Raw genomic sequence first — 8,353 nt, forward strand, 5'->3', positions numbered from 1 at the left:
TTTTGTAGATGCTGTTGATTTTGGTTATTATTTTTGGTTCAATATTTCTCTTTAGAAAAATGTAAAATCCCCATATTTAGGATAAAATACCCAAGTTGAGAACTCAATCAGTATACAATAGTTTATTTAAAAAATACCCCAAATAAAAACCACCCACCATCTTTTGGGGTCAGTGGTAAAATGTGAGTCTGAGCAGACAAAACCTAGCCCAAGATGCAAGGTGCCTTGCCTTGCATTTAACCTACCTGGGTTTGATGCCTAGCACCACATTCTCTATTGGTACTGCTGATGGAATTCCAGAAGGCCCTTCTGCTCCCCCAGTCCCCACTAGGGTGTCCTGAGTACTGTCCTTCAAGCTCAGTTGAATCACTGGCCAAATTGGTTGAGAATAAAAGAACCACAGTGAGGAATCTTGTTTTTCAATACTTCACCCCCCAGAACCTATTGTGAGGCCCCATGATCAAAACCAGAATCAGGTGTGCTACTGCCTAATTCGAATGTATTTATTCTCAGATGAATTCAATGGGAGTGTGCTCATTCTTGAATGTGGTTTAATTAACACTAGTTGGCCAGTTAGCTGCAGGGGGTCAATCTCTCTCTCTCTTCCTCTTCTCTCTCTCTCTCTCTCTTTCTCTCTCTCTCTTCTCTCTCTCTCTCTCTCTCTCTCTCTCTCTCCTCTCTCTCTCTGTCACACACACACACACAACTTATGGCACCTTTGTATTTGTAAACAGTTCTGAGATATAATTCCTGATGCCTGGAGGAGCAATGTTCAATCCACTTAAGTAGGTAACTCTTTTTAAAAATTGAATCATTGTGAATTACAAAGTGAACATTTATGATTTAGTTTTGTGTATACAAATGGACAGAAAAGATAAACGAAAATTTCCTAAAAGAAGGAACTCCATAAGGTCCCCCTGAACTCATCAGGAGTGATTCCCTGAGTGTAGAGCAAGAGCTGGTTACTCTGGGGACTAAGGACTACTAGTGGCCCCACAAAAATCCCAAACCAAACATAAAAAGAAATGTAAATGGTTAAAATTATATTAAAATAATTATCCCATATTACCAATCTCAAGGGAAATGCAAATCAAAACAATATGATGTCACCTATGTAGGTCCTTGAGAATGGGAGTGTGGGTTATAATTTTGCTCTTATCCTGGAGGCACAAGTTAAAAACCTTTGAAATCCTGATTCCTAACTGCAGCACTTGTATTATAAATTTTTATATTTGGGGCATATATTTTCTAGACTGGGTTTTCAAACCTTAGGTAGGGTTTCATCTTTTTTTTATTATTTTTGGGTCACACCTGGCAGTGCTCAGGGGTTACTCCTGGCTGTGGGCTCAGAAATCACCCCTCTGTCAGGATTGGAGGACCATATGGGATGCCAGAGTTCGGACCACCATCCTTCTGCATGCAAGGCAAAAGCCCTACCTCCACGCTATCCTCTCCGGCCCCAAGCGTCCAATCTTTAATAAAAACAAAAACACTGTAGAGATAGAGATAGAGATAGTACAATTGGATAGGGCATATATGCCTTGCATTCAGACTACTCAGGCTCTATCCCTGGCATCCAATATGGTACTCTGTGTTCATCAGGAGTAATTCCAGATCAGAGAGCCAGGGGTAACCCATGAACATAGATGCATATAACCCAAATAATAATAGCAGCAAATAATAAATAATAACGATAAACAAAAAAATTCTGTGTCCAGAGTCAGACTAGTTCTGATTTAGCAACTGTACTGGATTAGGAAACAGACTGATTCTAAATTCAAACAAACAAAATCCCAACTGTATTGAGGGACAGAATGAGTTCCTATGGGTTTGGATCTTGGTCAGAATGGGTCCTGCTTGAATAGGACCTGGGTGCAATTTGGGATGGTTTAATAAGTAAATTGTTGTTACACAAACCTGTATGAGTAGATTGTCCTTAATAAAGATAATGTAGAACTGATGATTACAGTAGAGTATTCTTAACAGTTTAAAGATATGCATAGACCACATACATAGTGCACAAGAGGAAAAAGAATCTAATCCATGTGCTCACTAATTAAATTTTCTACTCTCTGAAAACTAGAGTATTCTTACTTAATATTATTTGGTAAGTTCTTTTGGAGAGATATTTTGGAGATCTTTGGAGAGATCTTAAAAGGGAATGCTTTTACCTTTAATTTATATGGAACAAGTAATCCCAGGTTCACCCAGGTAATATACGAAATCATACGAGCTAGACATATATCCTTTGGAACAGTAGGAGAAGGCATTAGAGGTTAGAAATAGAAAGGTAACTTTTTCTCCTTTTATGGTTTCTGGTGACAGAATGATGCCTGCTGGGACTCCATTCATCTGATTTGGAGCCCTACGGGCAGCTTCCTGGAAAAACTGGCTAAGTCAACAAAGGTCAGAATTCTAGTCAACATCAGCCTTTTAGAGCTCTCTTTACTGTAGTGGCTAGTCACCAGAGAAAGGTAAAATATGACTTTTTATGTTTCTCCTTTTCTCTTTAGAAAAAAATCTTAGTGTGGTTTCTAGAAATTACTCCCATGCAAGTATATCACTTTTGGCCAAAAGTTGTGTTCTTTACCCCATAGTATGTTACTGGCATGTCTCCTTTTGTTACAGTTTGCTTTATTGTACTTAAAAGATCATCACAATTTTCAAGAATTGAAGACTTCTTTCTCTCTCCCTCTCCCTCTCCCTCAAAAAAAAAAAAAAGAATTGAAGACTTGTGGAAATATTGCTTTGAGCAAAAATATTGATGCCATTTTCCAATTGCATGTGTTTACTTTGTGTTTCTGTACTATATTTTGTAATTTTTGCAATGATTAGGGCATATCTATGATTATGACTCTATGATAATCTGTGATCTTGGATGTGATTATTGTCATTGCTTCAATAGTGGTTCTTTAAGATAGCAAACTTAACTTGAATGCTATATATGTTCTGAACACTCCAAAACTATTTGTGTATCTTTCTCTTTCCCTCTCCTCAAGTCTCAGTATTCCTTAAAACACAGTAATATTGAAATTTAAACCTTTGATAACACTACAATGGCCTCTAAGTGAAAGTTGCAAAGTTTCTCAATTATATTACAAGCTATAATGATTATGCTTAATAAGGAAAGTATATCAGAAACTGAGTTAGACTAAGAGTTGGTACTTGAGATAAACATTTATCTGTGATTACAAAAGTATATTCAAGCAAACACATGAATGGTAAAAAACACATATAGCCTTATTGCAATTATGAAGGAAGTTTTACTAGTCTCAGTATATTCTCAAAATAGTACAGTAATCCCTTAAGTAAAGTTTCTAGTACACCCCCTGTAGGGTGTGCTGGAATGGTAAAGAGAGGTTAGAGCAGGTTTTTATATATAGCTGAGATAATGTAAAATATTTTTCTTTTTCTGAAAAGAATGGTAGGCCAAATACAATTTAGGTATCTCTGCTTTAAAACCAAAGATGATTCCCAAATAAGGCCCTAAACACTTTAAGACATTTAAGATCTGTACTTAAGATCACTATAGGATCTCTATTTTTCTCTGTGCACTTCTTGTACATGTCCATTGTATTTTACTATAGTCAGACCTTTCAAATAGCAAAATCGTTCTTGTTAACAATACATAGCAGACTCTAGACTTAACATACTACATTCTACTCAAAAAGGAACAGCATATCTCCTAGGTCTCATCAGTGTGCTATTGGTTTAGGATACTAATGAATCTCTATGACTTCATTTCTTCATGTCTTTTTTTTCTGTTCTTTTCTTTTGCTTTGCTTTTCTTTCTCTTTGCTACTCTTTATTCTTTTGTTTTTGGGTTTTGGGCCCACACCTGAAAATGTTCAGAGGCTACTACTCCTGGCTCTGCAGTCAGAAATTACTCCCGGCAGGGCATGGGGTACATATGGGACATTGGGGACTGAACTGGGTTGACCACCTGCAAGGCAACCCATTGCTCTAGTTCCTCCTCTTGTATTTTCTAACACAAACCCTGAGTTTATATTCCCTTTATTTGCTCTTAATTTGGTGATTACTCTTGATATCATTAATGGTCCCTTAATATTTCAAGGTGCTTTCTTATCACAACCCATCTGTTCTCTCTTAAATAAAGACTTCAAATGCGACTTTAGCTTTTATCTTGAGACTATTTGCCCAGGAAACTGTGTGATAAAATAACTTGCCTCTCTATTTATGAGGGTTTTATTTTGGGGGGGGGGGCACTCCCGGTGATGCTTAGGGATTACCTCCTGGCTATTCCCTCAGAAATCGGCTCCTAGCTGGGAGACCATATGGGAACCCCAGAAATCGAACCAGAATCCATCCTGCATCGGCAGTGTGCAAGGCAAACGCCCTACCGCTGTGCTATCGCTCCGGCTCCTTGCCTCTCCTATGTTTATGGAAAATCGTGTGAAAAACAGCTCTCTACTTTTCAGTAAATATAAGAGCAAAAGAGGGCAGTCTTAGTATTTCCTATTTCTCCTTCCCTGTTGGAGGTCGCAGATGAAGAGAGTGACAGGGCTGACATTTCTTGAATAGCTAGAATCATTATCTTCACTGGCATTGATTTTCTGCGAAAATAAGGAGGAAGTGCTGATTTCTACTGAGTAGAGGATTTCTCAACATATATCTGACATTTTGACCTCTGTTTGAAGTAAAATTTCCCACAGTTGTATTATAATAAAGCCCAATCTATTATAATTTTCCCTCTTCCTTTCTCTTGCAATAGAACATTGGAATCTTCAGGTTTTAAGCCATTTTTTTGCCTGGCTAAAATTTTTCAGGACATCATTAGCCTGCATAGAAGAAAAGACTGTGAGGTTTTTAATTTTTTCTTCCAATGCCATGAAAACCTTCAGGAAAATATAAGTGTTTAGTGCCACGAGTCAGGAGTTCAATACTGATTCTCTGATGATCTAGCTTTGCAACCGTCAGAATTGACCACAATTATATCATAAATCTTTTTTTGTACCAAAAGCTAGTTTGTTTTTTTCATTCACAAAAAGGCTTGATATTATTATGAATTAAAATTAGACACTTCTAATTACGTCTAGCTAAAACAGTGCAGAACCGGAAATTCTATTTTAATCACAAACTGATTTAAATTGTCTTTCTCTAGAGTTTGGGTTTCAAATGCCAATCCAATTAAATGAGTCATTCTAGACAGTTTTTTCTATCCATTACTAAATAATTGACTTCAATCCATAACATCTTGCAAAGTATTTTCTAATTAGTTACAGTAAGCTGACCTACAATCTAAAACATTTTGTTATTTTTGGCATTCTTAATAATATTAAATCAATTAAATTAAAATATAATTTTTTAATTTTTAAACCATACCTGGCATTGATTAGGACTTACTTCTTTTTTTTTAAATAATTTTTATTCTGACTCAAAAGTGAATAACAAATCTTTTACAGTAATATTTAAGGTACATAGTGACAATGAATCAAGGCCATTCCCACCACTAGGGTTGTCCTTCTTCTACCCCTTTTTCTAGCGTGTGTCCCATATTCTGTCTGCTCTATGTTAAGAGATCATTCCTGTCAGAGATCTAGATAAATCTATGGAATCGTTTTAATGGATTGTGTTAAAACCAACATTAATGATATCCTTGGAATAAATAGTATGATTAATTCAACTGCATCTGAGTTGCAAAACTAACAAAATAATAAATAATAATAACAATAACAGTAAAGATAAACAGAAACTATGTGATATATCTCTTTCTTTTTTACTTATTATAAAGTTTACCAATCTGCAGTGGTTGGAGAGCTGTATTTTAGTGTATTTTAGTTGAGAATTTCAAGAGTCATCATGACCAAAGTAATGGCCATCATGTCCAAAGCTTGGTAGTTGAAGAATACAGTTTATTTTGTTTAGAAAGAACTGTGTGTTTCTGGAATATGTTCCTTTTTTAAGAAATTGGGAGAAAATATAAATTTTAGTATGTATATAATTGCAAGGTTTTTTTTATAATTGCAAGTTTTATTAAAATTTTAGTTATAAAATATATTATATGTGTGTGGCTATGAATGAAATCATAGTTATATGTCTTTTCTTGTTGGACTTCTCTATTATTTTCCATATCCTATAATAGAATATTAGACTATAATGAGAAGTGATCTTGATAGTTGTGATTTTCCCCATACTTTGACTTTTATCTCATCAGTGGTGATTTGTCTAAAATAATTCTTTCTTCCAACTGAATAAATGTGCATAAAATATTCCTTCACAAATAAAATATATAGGAATTAACTTCTGTTGTGTCAATGTAGTAGTTTGTTCTTATTACCTCTTTTGCACATTATTTGCAATAACTTGATTAAAGTAAACCTATGACTTAGCCACTTTAAATAAGTAATGAAGTATTTCACAGAATATACCAGTGATAATAATTTCAAAATATGATTTCATTGCACTATCTTGTGGCTTTCTTAAGTTGTAATATTTTATGCCTCCATATAACTCAAGTAAAATGCTCACTTGTCTTTAGATAATAAGTTATATTCCTATATCTATAAATATCTTATAATTAAACCTTAATATATGTGGCACATTAATTAAGATAAATTCAGAAAAATAATTTATCATATATATTAGATTTTGTGTTTGAATATACATTTTTCAAAAGATATATGCTGATAATTACAATTTTTCAAAGACAACATAATTAAATAGTATGTTGAAAATTTAAAGATTGAATCTTTTATCTCTTTTCTTCATTTTTTAAAAATAATTTTTATTTAAAGAATTATTTAAATGCTGCTGATTTACATGGTTGTTCACAATACAGTTTTCCCCCCCACAGTTACAATTTTGTTCAGGATTGAGTTTCAATTATATAGTGTACAAACACCAATTATCAGTACACATTTCCCGACAAAAATTTCCCTGGTTTTTCTCCCCCTCTCTCAACTACTCTCTCCATACCTGCCTTTGTGTCAGACATTTTCTTCTTTCTCTTTCTTCTACATTCTCCCTTTCTTTTACTTTTTTAGGACACTCTGGTTAGTGCTATTGTTTGAGGAGTATTATACAATCACTTTATCTCCTTTCAGCATCAAGTTCTTATCCAAAATTTAAGTATTTCCAACTATCATTGTCTTTGTGGAAAATAATATGCATATTCCTCAAAACATTATTTATTATCCCTAATAGTAATTATAGCTGTATCATATGATACACAAAGTCCTCTGCATTCCTATGTTCTCACAGAACTATTTACAATAGCCAGTATCTGGAAAACAATCCAAATGGCTGAGAAGAGAAAGAGTGGATAAAGAGGCTGTGGTTCATCTATGTAATGGAATACTTCACAGTTTTAGAACTAAAATGTTTAAAACTCATTAACTTTTATGTTTTTAAGATAAAATGTCTTCATATTATATATTTCAAATATGTGTTAGTTAAAAACACATTTTTGTAAGCTATATTAATTAATTTTTGAAAATCAAATTCTGTCCATAATTCTACAAATAACTTTTTTTTCTACAAATAACTTTTTTTGAAAATTTCTCATTCAATTTACTACTTCTATTCTTTATTTTATGTTAACAACTAATCAGTATTTTAATATAGCCTACAAGTTTATTTTTGTTTTATGTAATTCATCTGGTTTCTTTGCACAGATAATATAAATTAACGTATGCAATATTTCAATATTTGTATTTCACTTTTTTTTTTTTTTTTTGGTTTTTGAGGCCACACTCAGTGGCTCACCCACACTCCTGGTTCTGTGCTCAAAAGTTACACCTGGCAGACTCAGGAGATCATAAGAGATGCCAGGTATTAAACCCGGATCAGCTGCATGCAAGGCAAAGGCTGTGCTATCCCTTTGACTACCGTATTTCACTTATTTCATCCAACATAAAACATTCTAGGTACATACAAACACTGTGCTTTAAAATAGTCATTTGTATTTAAAATTGTTTGTAGTGCCTGACACAAGGCAAATATTCTAAACAAGTGCTCTCTTTGGCAGCACATATACTAACATTGTAACGATACAGAGAAGATTAGCATGGGCCCTGCGCAGGGATGACATACAAATTCGTGAAGCGTTCCATTTAAAAAAAATTTCTAAATAGGTATGTGGAATTAAAAAAATAAATTTTAGAATATGGTTGAGAAGGCACCACTAAATTTTTAAATGAAGAAAAAGCTGAATTTATATAAGATTTGGTCAAAGCAGCTGAAGATCTTGAAGGCTTATATCAAAATTTCACTTTCATTTTTTGGAATTAATGATTTGGAGAAATAGAAAGAAAAGGAAATTAACATTCTTAGTTACTTTGGTCTAGAGATACCTAGATTTTTTTCTTCAAGTGATTCTATTTAAAATTCTTTG

The 8,353-nt window shown here is 33.8% G+C and overlaps 1 non-coding gene across 1 annotated transcript; it reads left to right on the forward strand.

The window, feature by feature from the left end:
• The first annotated feature begins 7,971 nt into the window (after positions 1 to 7,971).
• Positions 7,972 to 8,078, forward strand: LOC126027719 (U6 spliceosomal RNA). Its single transcript, XR_007502316.1, has one exon. It is a non-coding gene; the product is annotated as a U6 spliceosomal RNA (small nuclear RNA).
• Positions 8,079 to 8,353: the final 275 nt, after the last annotated feature.

Source organism: Suncus etruscus, chromosome 1 (assembly GCF_024139225.1).
Source record: "Suncus etruscus isolate mSunEtr1 chromosome 1, mSunEtr1.pri.cur, whole genome shotgun sequence".
Taxonomy (NCBI): Eukaryota; Metazoa; Chordata; class Mammalia; order Eulipotyphla; family Soricidae; genus Suncus; species Suncus etruscus.